At 40.1% G+C, this 14,164-nt stretch overlaps 1 pseudogene; it reads left to right on the top strand.

Moving 5' to 3' along the window:
- The first annotated feature begins 13,134 nt into the window (after positions 1 to 13,134).
- Positions 13,135 to 13,534, top strand: LOC123599424 (annotated as a pseudogene).
- The last annotated feature ends 630 nt before the right edge of the window (positions 13,535 to 14,164 follow it).

The raw sequence follows: 14,164 nt of genomic DNA, 5'->3' as shown, positions 1-14,164 counted from the left end.
TCAGGTCATTTACTATTACCTAGTAAACCCTCAGTCATGAGACCCTTCAGATGTGTATCAGTGGGCCATATGCTTGGAGGATGATTGCTGACATGTATCTTGTGGAGGGCAGGGTAGAGATAAACGAAGTTTCCAAAGAGATTTTTTATATGTTAAAGACTTAGAGGATCCTGGAGGTCCTTTTGCCTCCAGCAAAGCATTCACATTGACAGTTGAGGTCCTGGAGGAAGGTCACTCTGCCTGGTCTCAAGTACTTGTCAATAGGCTATCAATTGTAAGGAAGTTTTATTTTTTCTGTATTTCTTTTGCCTTTGTTCTCCACATCAGTTTTGTCTTTTCCAGAATGTCATATAATTTGACTCATATTGTATGTAGCCTTTTGACATTGGCTTCTTTTACGTAGTAATAAATATTTAAGATTCCTCCATGTCTTTCTGTGGTCTTGGACTATGATTCTCGTCAATGAATTTTTGGTTACAAGGAGTCAAAACGTATTCATACTTGCTAAACAAAAGGTGTCAGTAATGTACTGGGAAATGTTAACAATTAGCTCTCTAACGGAGAAAAAAAACCCAGGATTTGTTTCCATGGTGTAAATACTTTTTACCATTGGCTGATTTCAAATTACCAGTGGTGATGTCACTGGCTGCAGAGTTGGGAAAAGATGTACACAGCCTGCAAGTGCAGGAAGCAGGGCTCTGGCATCCCACTGGGTGTTTTGAAGTAAGGACACAATAGGCAGCCTCAGGGATATCCAAGGACAAGAAACAAATAATAGCTGGGACTTCTTTCAAGATATTTGATGAGGACTCTTGTACCCTTTTTGTGCTTTGCTTTGGACAGATTCACTGATCTTAATCATGCCTCTGGGAAGTTTATCTTGCTAACGTATGACTTTCAGAGTCCAAAAGGGAGGGGGGGGGGACCAAGAAGTGGAGAGCTGAGTCATTTACTATGGTATCTTTCTCTTTATAGAGACTGAGTAGGGGCAAGTTGCTGCTGTTAATGGAGTACAGAGGTGGAAAATATCAATGCTCTCCTGCATAACCCAGTGGTGTGTCATGAAGGACAGCCATCTAGTGAAACACAGGTCAGGATCATGCAGCAAGAGGAACTAAAGTTCAGAGCAGACTATTTCTCTTTTCTAAGTTCTGCAACTTTTATTACAGCCATGGTGACAATTCTCTAGTAAAATCCTTTGGGAATCTCCTAAGCCATGGTGGTTGGAAAAGCCAAATAAATTTCTGAAACTACCCCTGCATTCAGCTGACGCAGTCAGGGACCTTGGGAACTCAGCCCCTGTGCACGAGGAGACACTCTCTGCTGGCTCTTACCGCTTTTCTTGCAGAGTGGGGGACAGACCAAGGAGCAAGCCAAGGCTGGCTCAAATTAGTCTGAGACATAATGGCCACAAAAGTTAACCTTTAACCACCTTTCCTCCTAATTATAATGCTAAAAATCACACCCAGAGGTGGAGACTTAATATGCAAATGAAGCATGGGATGTACAAAGAAGCCTGTTCTGTCAACTGCACCTACATGCCCAATTTCCTGTATTTCCCAACATCTCCCTGCTTAGAGTCCTGCCCACCTTGGGTCCTTTAAAACTTCCCCTGGATGTTGTTCTGGGAGCCAGTCTCACACCTTTGTCGTGGCTGTATTTTCCTGCAGCTGCAGGTGTTGCCCGAATGAAGCCTTGCCTGCACCTTTACATCTTGAGTCCAGCCTTGTTTCAACCATTGTGGGTCCAAGGACCTGAGTTCAGTAACAAAAGCCCAAAGAGTAAATTTAAAGCCATCTATAGCCCAGTTAGAATAGTGGAAATTTGTGCCATCCTCAAAAGTCTTAAAAGATGGACCCCATTATATTCTCATTTAATTCACTGGTATGGCTCCTACAAAAATCAGGTTGATCGCAGCAAATGATAGTGAACTACCACAAAATTGACCAAGTGGTAGCTTTATTCACAGCTGCTGTGTTGCATGTGGTGTTGCTATGAGAACAAATCTGACCTGGAAAATGATTTTTTTTTTTTTAAATCATTATCAGAAAAGAGGATCAAAAACACTCTGCAAGCACTTGGATGGAGAGCACTGCACATTCTGAGTCTTGCCCTAGGTCTTTGTTAATCCTCCTGCTCGCTATGACAATAGATTCTAAAGGGACACTGCACAGAACATCATGTTGGTCCACTGGCAAATGACATCATATTAATCAAACTAGTGAGCATGAAGTGGCAAATGCTCTGGATGCTCTGGTAAGTCATATGTGAATTGGAAATTAGATAAACCTTAGAAAAATTCATGGTACATCGGTGATATTTTTACGGTCCAATGTTTTGAGGAATGCCAGGACATTCCTTCAGTGGTAAAGGACAAGAAAGCATTGTCCAATAACAAAGAAAAAGGCACAACACTTAGCCTTCTTTGAATTTAGGAGATATCCTATCAGTTTGGTTAACTAGCACAGATTCCTTGCTCCCTGGTGGAAAAATTCAGAAACACTTTCCACTTGGTGTCTCCAAGGATCCCAAGCAGGATTGATCCCCATCGTCCACAAGAGTAAATCTTTTATTGGCTTTTCTCCTTTCCCTTCTCTCTGCAACATGCCCTACAATGCTTCCTAGCATCACCTCCTAAAAAAATTACACCCAATAGTAGGATCTGCTATTGAAGGGACCCGAACCAAGACAAGAGTAGAAACAAGGAAAGTAGTTACAAAGCCATTGCAATAATCCAGACAGAAGATGATGATGGTTCAGAATGGCAGCAGTATAAGTAATTGGATATGATCAGGAGTGGTTGAATTCTGGATGTATTTTGAAGTTTGATGAACAAAGTTGGATGTATCATATGAGGTAAAGAAGGAATCCAGGATGTCTCCAAAAATGTTGCCTGTATTAACTAGAGTAATTGAGTTTCTTTCCAGTGAGACAGAAGAAACTTCAGGAGGAGTAGACTTTCTGGGGAAGATACAGAGCTCAATTTTCATCGGCTTAACATTGAGATACCTAGTAAATATTCAAGAGACGCTGTGAAATAAGCAGTTGGATACATGAGTCTAGAGTTCATGAGGAAGGCTCACAGAAGAGATATAACGAGAGAGTCATTGGTATATAGATGCTATTTCAAGCAGTGAGATCACCAGAAGAGTGAATATAAAGAGGAGTACAGGAACAAGGCATAAGTACTGCATCCCCTCAGTGTTAACAGGCTATAGAGAAAAGAGAAGGAACAAAGGAGATTGAAAAGAAGCTATTAGTGGCCTAGAAAGGAAACTCAGAGAATGAGATGTCCAGGAGGACAGTGAAATTAAAAAAAAAAAAAAAAAAAAAAAAAAAAAAAATTAGTACATCGAGGAGGAGAGAATGATCACCTATATTAAATCCTGCTGATAAGTCAGGGAAAATAAGGACTGAGTATTTATGAATGTGTTTAGCAATGGGAAGATCATTTTGAACCTGATGACAAATTTTTGATGCCTAAAACACTTCGTAAATTCAATGAGTTTCAGTGGGTATCTGAGCATTCCTGGGGCTGAATACAATCCAGCCTGCCTCAGGAAAATGGGGAGGATATGTATGAAAAGAAGGAAGGAAGGATTTTTAAAATGAATTTGGGCTACTTTGTAATTTTGCCTGGGGTCAGCCACGCCATTGACAATAAAACGTTGGGAGGAATATGAATGGCAAATGAACAAAATCCCCTCGGTGCCCTGGGGGACTGGGGCAGGGGAAATACAATAATACTAGAATCTCCTGGCAGTCAAGCTAGATTAATTTACTGAATGCTTTTGTGATAGATTTTGCTGTAAAATAAATTGGATAGTAGATTCTATTGAACAATGGTACCTACAATTTCTAATCTCAGAGTGTTTTTGGCTTATTATAATCAATGGGAGGCCCCTAGATACTCTGGAAATGATGACTTGGTTCAGGATGGTACAGCTCCCTGATGATAATGCTGGAAGTCATCCAACAGTAAGCCTCAGTTGTTCAATGAGAATCCAGGAGGAAAAATGCTAAAAGCCCTCACTCATAAAAAGCAACTGACTCTCAGAAGGTAGGGGGCAAAACAAGACCATGTGATCATTTTATCCATTTTCTACATGGCAAAAAGTTGTCCTGTGTCTAGTTCTAACTTTGGTTCAAAGGATGGATTTTTCTTTCTCTCGTGATAGCATTTGAATTTGGTCCAGGAACTCCCTTTAGCTTACTTTACCAGTGCCCAACATCATCTCTCCTGATGGAAAATGCTGCCTACTTGATGTTTGCATTTCTTCCTCCACTATCCTTCTCTTGGCAATAGTTGCACTTGAGATAAAAATAGTATCTACCTCTAGGGTTGTGAAGGATCATGTGATTTAATCTAGGAAATCACTTAGAAAAGTACCAGGGAATGAATGTGTGCTAAATATTACCTCTTATTTTTAGCTTTATATAGCAAAGGTGCCATCTTTTCATTGCCTACCTTTACATGGATTCCTAGGACATGTGACTATGACCAATTGTAAAGTATGGAACTTATCGAATCATTGTGATGATGAATACTTCTAATTCTAAAATGTATGAATGTGCCAGAAATGATGATCGTGCAACTGTCAGAAACCCTACAAATTCTGAAGACAAAGAGGAGTATGAGCCATTCTTCTTCCAAAGGCCTGAATCAGACCTTGGAATCTTAAAATCTCTGAGACTAAGATAAGCAATGACATATGCTAAATGAGTCATTATGGCAATTGCATACTTCTAAGAAAAGTAAGATAAACATCTTTCTGCCAACTCCACGCCATCTCAGACTCAACAGGTCATGCTTGGTTCATGTGGGTCAATGCTTACTGTCCACAGCTGAATTTTCTTCGTAAGGAGGCTTTGTTGGTGTGAGAAGGGAGATGATTCATTTTCAGAAATACCAAATAAAAGCTGTGCTGTCTAGTTAACAACCTATTGTAAATGTGTACAACCCCCCACCCCCAATAATGGATTCCCAAACCCTTAGACACTTCACTTCCGTGTTCTTCTTCCCCTCTCCATTTCACTGGCTTATTTTTGCGGGCTTTGCAATGAGCATGTGCCAAAGAACAAAGGGAGGAGGGACTGAAAGTCTCTGCATCACCTCAGGGGATGTACATTTGTTCTAATCAGACTATTTTTTACCTTACGTGGGCATAGGTGGTATCGGAGTAAGGCTATAATCTCTGTGGCCAGTGAGAACCAGGGGAGGGACTTGCATGCTAGGAAATAAATTGTCTGCTGTAAGTGCCCCGAGTGTGCCTGTCAGACACCTGCTCTTGCAAGAACATTGATTAAAGCCTCACTTCACTGTGCTCTGAGTCTCTGTGTCCCTCCTTTGATGGGGTCAGCGGGCTTATTTCTCACAGTCGTTAACATGAGCACTGAGATCCTAAGGGAGCTTCAGTGATTCAGTCACCAACCCTTCTAAGAGCACCTTTCAGTTTTTGTCACATCTGGTTCCTGATTGCAGAGACTCAGAGCCCATTCTCCTTCTTGGACTCTTCCACAAAAGAAAATGTCCTTAACTCTGCATGACAAGCCCCTTGTCCCCATTCCACCAAAAACCTACCTGTGACTAAGAAAGATTTAAGATGAAATAAAAATAGCTCTTATGCTTCTGGTCCATCTACAGCTGTACAAATGAAACTCAAGTTTTTATCTCAGTGAATTATTCTAGCACATCATCAAATGGGCCATACTGTCTCTTGCCTCTGGCCTTCACACATGTTGCTTTCTCTGCCTGGAATATGCATGTTTTCCCTTCCTCCTTACCTGGCAAACTCTTCCTACTCACTCTTCCTGTCTTAGTTTAAACAACACTTAGCAAACTTAAACTATGCCTTGATTCTTTATTTTTAAAAATCAACACACTGAAAATTTCAAGAACATAAATATACTTTCCTACGTGATGCGCACTAGCATAACTTAAAGTGAGGACAGTGTGGCCTCAGATGATCTGTGAATAAGGTTCTCTTCACGGGCTCCAGCTTCCTTCCTGTAACTTCCTCCACTGAAGGACAACCACCTTGTCAAGGAGCCTTCCTTCATCCTTTCCCAAGGATCTGGAATCACTGGTTTACATCTAAGAGAAAATGTAAATTGACGTGTTAAGTCTCCCAGGTCACTTGCAGATTGAACCTACGTACCCTTGTGGAATGACAGGAAAGTGATGTTATGCAGCAGAGAGGATTTTACTTATTTCAGTACAAAACTAGGGACTTTGGGGCTGCCCTCACTTCTCCCTATCAGTAAAATAACACTAAATGTATTCCAATTTTCCCGACGGTTATTTTGCAAACCAAATGAGATAATGTATTTCAAAGTGTCCATAAACTATAAAGTATTACACAAATGTTAGTGCTATTATTAGTAAGTTTTACAAATTAACTATTCATTGGCATTCAAGACAAATCTGGAGATTTGTTATTCATAAGTCCCAGATCTCTCAAAGTTGCTGAGTTCTGTTCTGCATTCAGTAGAGCTTGGAGTTCCAGGTAGATTTAGGGACAGGTTCTGAATATTTTCATAAAGCAAGGAAGCATTTTTCCTTAAGGAAAAAAAATGATATAGGGGTGCCTGGGTGGCTCAGTTGGTTGAATGTCGGACTTTGGCTCAGGTCATGATCTTGCGGCTCATGAGTTTGAGCCCTGCATTGGGCTCTGGGCTGGCAGCTTGGAGCCTGGAGCCTGCTTTGAGTTCTGTATCTCCCTCTCACTCTCTGCCCCTCCCCGTTTGTGCTCGTGCACGTGCGCGTGCTCTCTCCCTCTTTCTCTCTCTCTAAAAAATAAATAAATAAACATTTAAAAAATATTTGTAAATGTTCTCTTTTGCCTCATTGAGAATCTTCTGAGCTTTCTTCACTTTAACCCTGGAAGAACATTTTATTTTCCTATGTGACTTGAAATTTTTTTTTTTTTCTGCCTGATCTAAGAGCTGAGCTTTGGTATTTATTAAAATAATTCATTTCTTCATTTTCAGTAAAAATTGATTAGATCCTCCATTACCTCCTAATTAATTTTTAAAAATTTACCGTGTCTTATAAGTGAATTACACAGGTCTATAGATGTTTGTCTTTAAATTTTTTTTAAGTTTATTTATTTATTTATTTTTAATTTTAATTTTTTTTTTTAAATTTTTCTTTAACGTTTTTTATTTATTTTTGAGACAGGGAGAGACAGAGCATGAACAGGGGAGGGGCAGAGAGAGGGAGACACAGAATCCGAAACAGGCTCCAGGCTCTGAGCTGTCAGCACAGAGCCCGACGCGGGGCTCGTACTCACGGACTGTGAGATCATGACCTGAGCCGAAGTCAGCCGCCTAACCGACTGAGCCACCCAGGCGCCCCTATTTATTTATTTTGAGAAAGAGAGAGCATGAGAGGAAGAGGGACAGAGAGAGAGGGAGAGAGAATCCCAAGCAAGCTCTGAGTGGCCAGCACAGAGCCCCATACGGAACTCAAACTCATGAAAGAGTGAGATCATGACCTGAGCTGAAATCAAGAGTTGGAAGCTTAACCAACTGAACCACCCAGGTGGCCCAAAGCTTATCTTTTAAAAAACCTACTTTTTTTTCTGCCAAGCCAAATGTGTGCAGTTCAAACATTAGCATAAATTTCATGTTTATCATATCACTAAGGCACTATATTTTTCCATTTGTCAAATATTATGAATTTGCATGATTAAAAATGATTATTGTCTACCCATATCAAAAATTAAAAAAAAAATTTTTTCCTGTTTTTTTATTTTAGAGAGAGAGAGACAGAGTGACAGAGAGAGCATGAGTGGGAGGCGGGGGACAGAGAAAGAAGGGACACAGAATCCCAAGCAGGCTGCAGGCTCTGAGCTGTCTCCACAGAGCCTGATGCAGGGCTGTAACCACGAACCGTGAGATCATGACCTGAGCTGGAGTCGGACGCTTAATGGAGTGAGCCACCCAGGCGCCCCTTAAAATTTTTTTTCAAAGATTGGTCATTGTTTAAAGTGGTCTTTGTGAATCTGTTTTTCTCTGAAGTCAGAAAACAGTTTCAAAAAGAAGGCAGTGAATTATGCTAGTTTGAAAAAAGAAACAAAAGCATCTGTTTTTTTTCTGTTAAAAGTGATATATACTAGGTAAGAATTTGGCTGCTCATGTGCCTAGGCCAGAGGCAAGGCCCTCTCAAGCAAAATCAAATGAGCCACTGAGGCTTGCTCACATCCATGCACTAAAGCACAGTAACCAAACAAACACATAAATAAACAAATCCATCCATCCAAACATCCATCCAAACATCCACCCATCCTCAAACTCAACTACCTACCTCATTTGATCACTTATGTAGTACATTGTTCTCAGGATCACAAAAGTAGACTGCAATTCCCTGCATCAGCACTTTTAGACTCTGAGAGTATTGGCCATTTTTTCCTTTATTTTCATTCACGTATTCATTCACTCTTTTATCCAATAAATATTTTAGAGCCCTTCTGTGCTGGGTACCCATTTAGGTGAACAAGTGTTTAATCCAGGCATTCAGATGACTAGGAAAGACAGGATCCCCTGCTTTCACGGAGATTATGATCAAGTGGGTAGAAGCAGATAATAAACAAGTGTATAAAATGAGATCATGAAGGTTAATGAGTGAGACTGATTAGCATGGGAAGGGAGGGCCACTCATTTAGATTGGCTGGCCACGAAGCCCTCTGTGAGGACATGAACTTTGTTTAAAGATCTGAGGAATAGAGGGAAGCAATCATACAAAGAACTAGGAGAAGAGTGTTCCTGGCCCAGAGAACAGAAACGCAAAGTCCCTAAAAATGGACTAGACTTGGCCTTCTCAGTATTTCTGCAAGAAGCCAGCGTGGCTGCAGTTTAGTGAGCAGAGGGGAAAATGGTAGGACATGCACTCATTTCTTCATTTTCAGTGAAAATTGATTTGATTTAGGGGCTACATCATGAATCTCAAGAAGACCAAATTAAGGGGTTTGTGTTTTATTCCAAGTGGAAGAAGAAGGCATAGGGGAGTTCTAAACAGTGAAGTAAAAGGGTCTATTTTACATTAAAAGTACTGCTCTGGCTTGTCTGCAGTGGCCGAACTAGAAAATTGCAAGAATAGAAGTAGAGAAGCAAATAGTGAGATTACTGCACTTCTCTAGGTGAGAGATGCCGAAGGATCAGAGTAAGGGCAGAGGAGATAGAAGTTAATGGATCTGTGGTACATTTGAAGGTGTACATTTGTGGTATAGTTAGCAAACAGTTGATTAGAGTAAATACCGAGGAAAGGATGAGGGAAAAGGGACATCAGGGATATCTCCTAAATTTTTGAAATGATGCACTATGTTGATGGCAGTGCCATTTACTGATATTGAAAGGCTAAGGGAGGAATACACTTTTTTTTAAGGTTTATTTATTTTTTGAGAGGGAGTGTAAGCAGGGGAGGAGCAGAGAGAGAGAGAGAGAGAAGGAGAGAGGGACAGAGGATCCAGCAGGCTCTGTGCTGACAGCTGCGAGCCCAATGCTGACAGCTGCCAGCCCAATGCGGGGCTTGAACTCACAAACCATGAGATCATGATCTGAGCCAAAGTTGGACGCTCAATAGACTAAGCCACCCAGGAGGAATACATTGTTGATGCACAGTTCTACGAAGAGCATGAAGCCCAGGTAGGAGAAAGTAACATATCGGAATAATGTATTTATCAGGTTACATCGATCAATGTTACTGAACTGCAATTAACGAGGAAAGAAAAATGTTCTTCTAGAGTTACCTTTTTTGTGCTTGGAAGAAGACTAAGCAATAGACAATTTAATGGGCTGTATCTTGGGGAGCGCAGTGATTGTATTTAGATGCAGAACACATGGATTTACAGCACTTTTTATAGAACATTATAAAATATTGATATATTTAATTTCATCATATAAATTAGAAAACACCTTACTAGCAGATTTACATATATATAATAGAACTTGAAAAGTAGTTGGTATATTACTATACTATTACTATAGTATAGTAATATACTATACTATAATACCATACTATCTTATGCTTAAGAAATATCTGCTGGAATGAATGCACTTATAACAACATACAGTAATTATGTTACATGTGCTTTTGAAAAAAGTCATCACAAACTGCTTAAAGATGTGTTTGTAGACACTTGCTTGTTAGACAAATGGTAGCAAAAAGCAAAGCTGAACACATAACAGCCAGGTTCCAGTAGGCACTTAGTTTGAGAACCCCTGGCATAGTAGACTTCATTCTGAATCGTGACCAAAACTGAACCCTGCTATCAGCTTCTGCACACATTATTCAATGTGGGACCCTCAAACACATACTTCTACAGTAGCCAGGCATCAAATCAGTGAACAAAAGGGTCTAGAGCTATCGGGAGTGGTGGCCAGGGGATAAACTTGAGGATACTTACCTGTTTCCAAGGGGCGGCCCTTTCTCAGCTCTGACACTATTGCTCTGGAGTGAGAGTCTCATCTTGACAGACTTTTCAATTTTTCAACACTTATAAATATTGGCAATTACATTTTTTAGAAGATGCTGTGGGGGGCAAACAAAACATGTCAATAGGCCAAATTTGGCTCTGGGGAATCTTAATCTTGACCTTGGACTTAATTTTTGTGGGCCTCAGATGATATAATTCTGCAATAGTGGCATGTAAACTTAATAACATTTTCTCAGTTGTTCTTAACATTTTCATTCACAAGTTCCTTTAAGAAGGTAAGAATCTGATGAAATTATGGAAACCTTCCATAATCCGCATATGAATGATATTTTACAAAACATGTCAGTATGTTCATGGACTCCCTGAAAGTTGTTCATAAAGGATTCCATGGACACCGTTTAAGAATCCCTGGCTTACACTCTGAAAAACAGTATGGAGTTTCCTCAAAAGATTAAAAATAGAACTACCCTATGACTCAGCAATTGCACTACTAGGTATTTATCCAAAGGATACAAAAATGTTGATTTGAAGGGGGACATGCACCCCAATGTTTATAGCAGCGCTATCAACAATAGCCAAAGTATGGAAAGAGCCCAAATGTTCATTGATGGATGAATGGATAAAGAAGATGTTATTTGTGTGTGTGTGTGTATGTGTGTGTGTGTGTGTGTGTGTGTGTATGTAATGGAATACTAATTGGCAATCAAAAAGAATGAAATCTTGCTGTTTGCAATAACATGGATGGAGCTAGAGTGTATTACGCTAAGTGAAATAAGTCAGTCAGAGAAATACAAGAATCATATGATTTCACTCATATGTGGAATTTAAAAAACACAGCAGATGATAATAGGGGAAAGAAAGGAAAAATAAGAGAAAAATGGAGAGGGAGACAACCCATAAGAGACTCTTAAATACAGAGAACAAACTGAGAGCTGCTAGAGGGGAGGTGTGTGTGTGGGGGGGGGGATGGGCTAAATGGGTGATGGACATTCAGGAGGTCACTTGTTGGGATGAACACTGGGTGTCATATGTAAGTGATGAATCACTGGGTTCTACAAATGAAACCAATACTATACCGTATGTTAACTAACTTGAATTTAAATAAATTAATTAAAATTTTGAAAAGAGAATCCCTGGCTTAAACAAATGTAAAAATTAAAATGTTATAATGCTATCTCTTCTTCAACTGTCAGAAAGCTCAAACCCAGGTTTAACTGTAAAATTTTATGTCTACTTTTCAGTTTGGTTTTTCTCCTTGGTCTTGACCTTCTAAAATGTCTTTATTTCTTTTTCTTCCCTCATTTTCCCCTTGTTGGTCTCTCCTCTCCCCTCGCCTCCTGATTGTGCTCATGTTACCCTGGCTGCTCAGAAACCTCTACAGCTGCCCTTTCCCAAATCTGTTGTCCACCCTAGAAGTCTGTCTTGAATCTGCCTTGGGCCAACTCCCTTAGACCCCTGAGGATGTCTTTCAGCAGAACTTCAAAAGCACTTACAGACTGCATATCTCATTTTGACACTTAATCATACTCTTGCTTTTTAATGTTATTAAATGTTTCACATGACTGTGCCACAGGGCTGCATAAAGTCTCATGTTTTGCCCCTCTCTTATACACCCCACAGCATTTAACAGAGTAGTGAGAATAGATACAGCCTCAGCAGACATAGATTAAGTTCAATTGTACTGCTCTTGATTTCAAAGCCCTCTATTTTTCCATTTCTTTTTGTAAATAGGGCAAATCACTTGAAGCACATGTCATTTTTAAAATGAGCTTTCACCTGGTGATGCAATGAAACCCAGATTCACAGGGGAGCATGAGGATTTGGGCGGATGAAGGATATTCCTGTCTGGAAGCTGTAAGAACTAATATGGTAATTGATTTGACTGGATTCTAAGGCCGATTAAGCGGTCATAGATCTTTAGGACATAGAAGAAGATTAACCGGAGAATATGTTCTTTGCTATAGAGTAATAAGCTGTGAGTTTATGGTTTTTGATAATTTCTCAATCCATTTTACATTTTTATTAAATCTGTTATTGGAGAACATTAGCAGACTTTAGATGTAGCCTGTTACTCATTGCAAAATATAGCCTTTAAATAAATGCTAAGATGGCTTCTAAAGGTTAATGTTGCCAGTGTCAGATATTTCTAGGCAACAGTTTAAAAGGCTTGACATTTGCTGGGTAGCCCCTGAGAAAGTGCTCCTCCTCCCGAACATAGCACATGTAGACACTAGACTCATTGAGCAGACATCAATTGGGTGTCTACTATACTAGGTATGCTGGTGTGGGGGCAAAGGAGTCCCTACCTTTGAGACAACAGAGATCCGGACATTAGTAAAACAAACACCTGCCCTTGCCTTCTCCCCACTGTTGAATGGGGAGACAGCACAGCAAGAATAGGCAACCTGAAAGTATGAAGGAATAGTACTGTGCTTACCAGTGGGCACCAGAGGCCCATGAAACCTTCCTGGAAGAAATAGCGAAGCAGCTGAGTGTTCAGAGATACTGAGTAAGACTTCAGGGGTTTACATTGCCGACATCAATCACCATCTATTCACTGTCCACGGTTTCCTACTTGTTTAATTTGCATCGTATAAGTTGTCATCTAAGGATTAATATCGTCTTAACTGAGACTGTGTATTCCAACTTACAAGAGTTCTAACCAGAGTGAGTGTGTGGTTATGTTGAAAACTGTGCTTCAGCTCCTCGGGCCGGCTTGGAACCTGTGGAGGCCTGCTGGGAACAGGACTCCTGAAATGACAAATATGTCTGGAAGGCTGTGGTCCAAAGCCATTTTTGGTGGCTATAAGCGAGGTCTCCGGAACCAGAGGGAGCACACAGCTCTTCTGAACATCGAAGGTGTTTATGCTTGAGATGAAACTGAATTCTATCTAGGCAAGAGATGTGCTTATGTGTACAAAGCAAAGAGTAACACAGTGACTCCTGGTGGCAAACCGAATAAAATTGGAGAGATCTGGGGAAAAGTAACTCGTGCTCATGGAAACAGTGGCATGGTTCGTGCCATATTCCGAAGCAACCTTCCTGCTGAAGCCACTGGCCACAGAATCCATGTGGTATTGTGCCCCCCAATGATTTAAACTAACAGAAAAGTAAATAAATAAAGGTGTAGATTTGTTCTCTTGTAAAAAAAAAACAAAAACAAAAAACAACAACTATGTTTCACTCACCCAACTGGTGAATTTGTTACAAAGACTGCATTTGTCTCATTACATCCCAAAATATCAGGAAATACCTTTAATGATAAGGTGTACATACATAGGGGCATTATGACATATCTTAGGCTTCAAGAGACATATTCTATTTCTGGAAGTTTACTGGGAAAGTATTGTTAAATTAATTAAGCAGGGAGGCCATTAGACTGAGTGGCTCTAATGCCAGGATTGTCTATGTAAGCAAACCGAAATATAAGCCTATAAATGCCTTGAGGTTATGAAATGAAAACACTAAGAATAACCAGTCACAAGCAGCCAACTAGTCTTTGAGTTTTAGCCCATCAAATAGTTCCCTTTCTTTGCTTCCATGCCTTCTTATATGAGTCTTCTTGGTTCCTGGTGGTGGAGGGCTCCTAAGCACTTCCAGCTTGGCACTGCTTGGTTGAAAGGAATCGCTCTTTGCTCAAACTCTTGAAATTTTAATATGCCTCAGTTTACCTTTTTAAAAAGTTGGTTTATTTATTTATTTATAGTGTTTATTTTTGAGAGTGTTTA

The sequence above is a fragment of the Leopardus geoffroyi genome, chromosome C1 (assembly GCF_018350155.1).
Source record: "Leopardus geoffroyi isolate Oge1 chromosome C1, O.geoffroyi_Oge1_pat1.0, whole genome shotgun sequence".
Classification (NCBI taxonomy): Eukaryota; Metazoa; Chordata; class Mammalia; order Carnivora; family Felidae; genus Leopardus; species Leopardus geoffroyi.
This window is presented reverse-complemented; position numbering and strand designations above follow the sequence as displayed.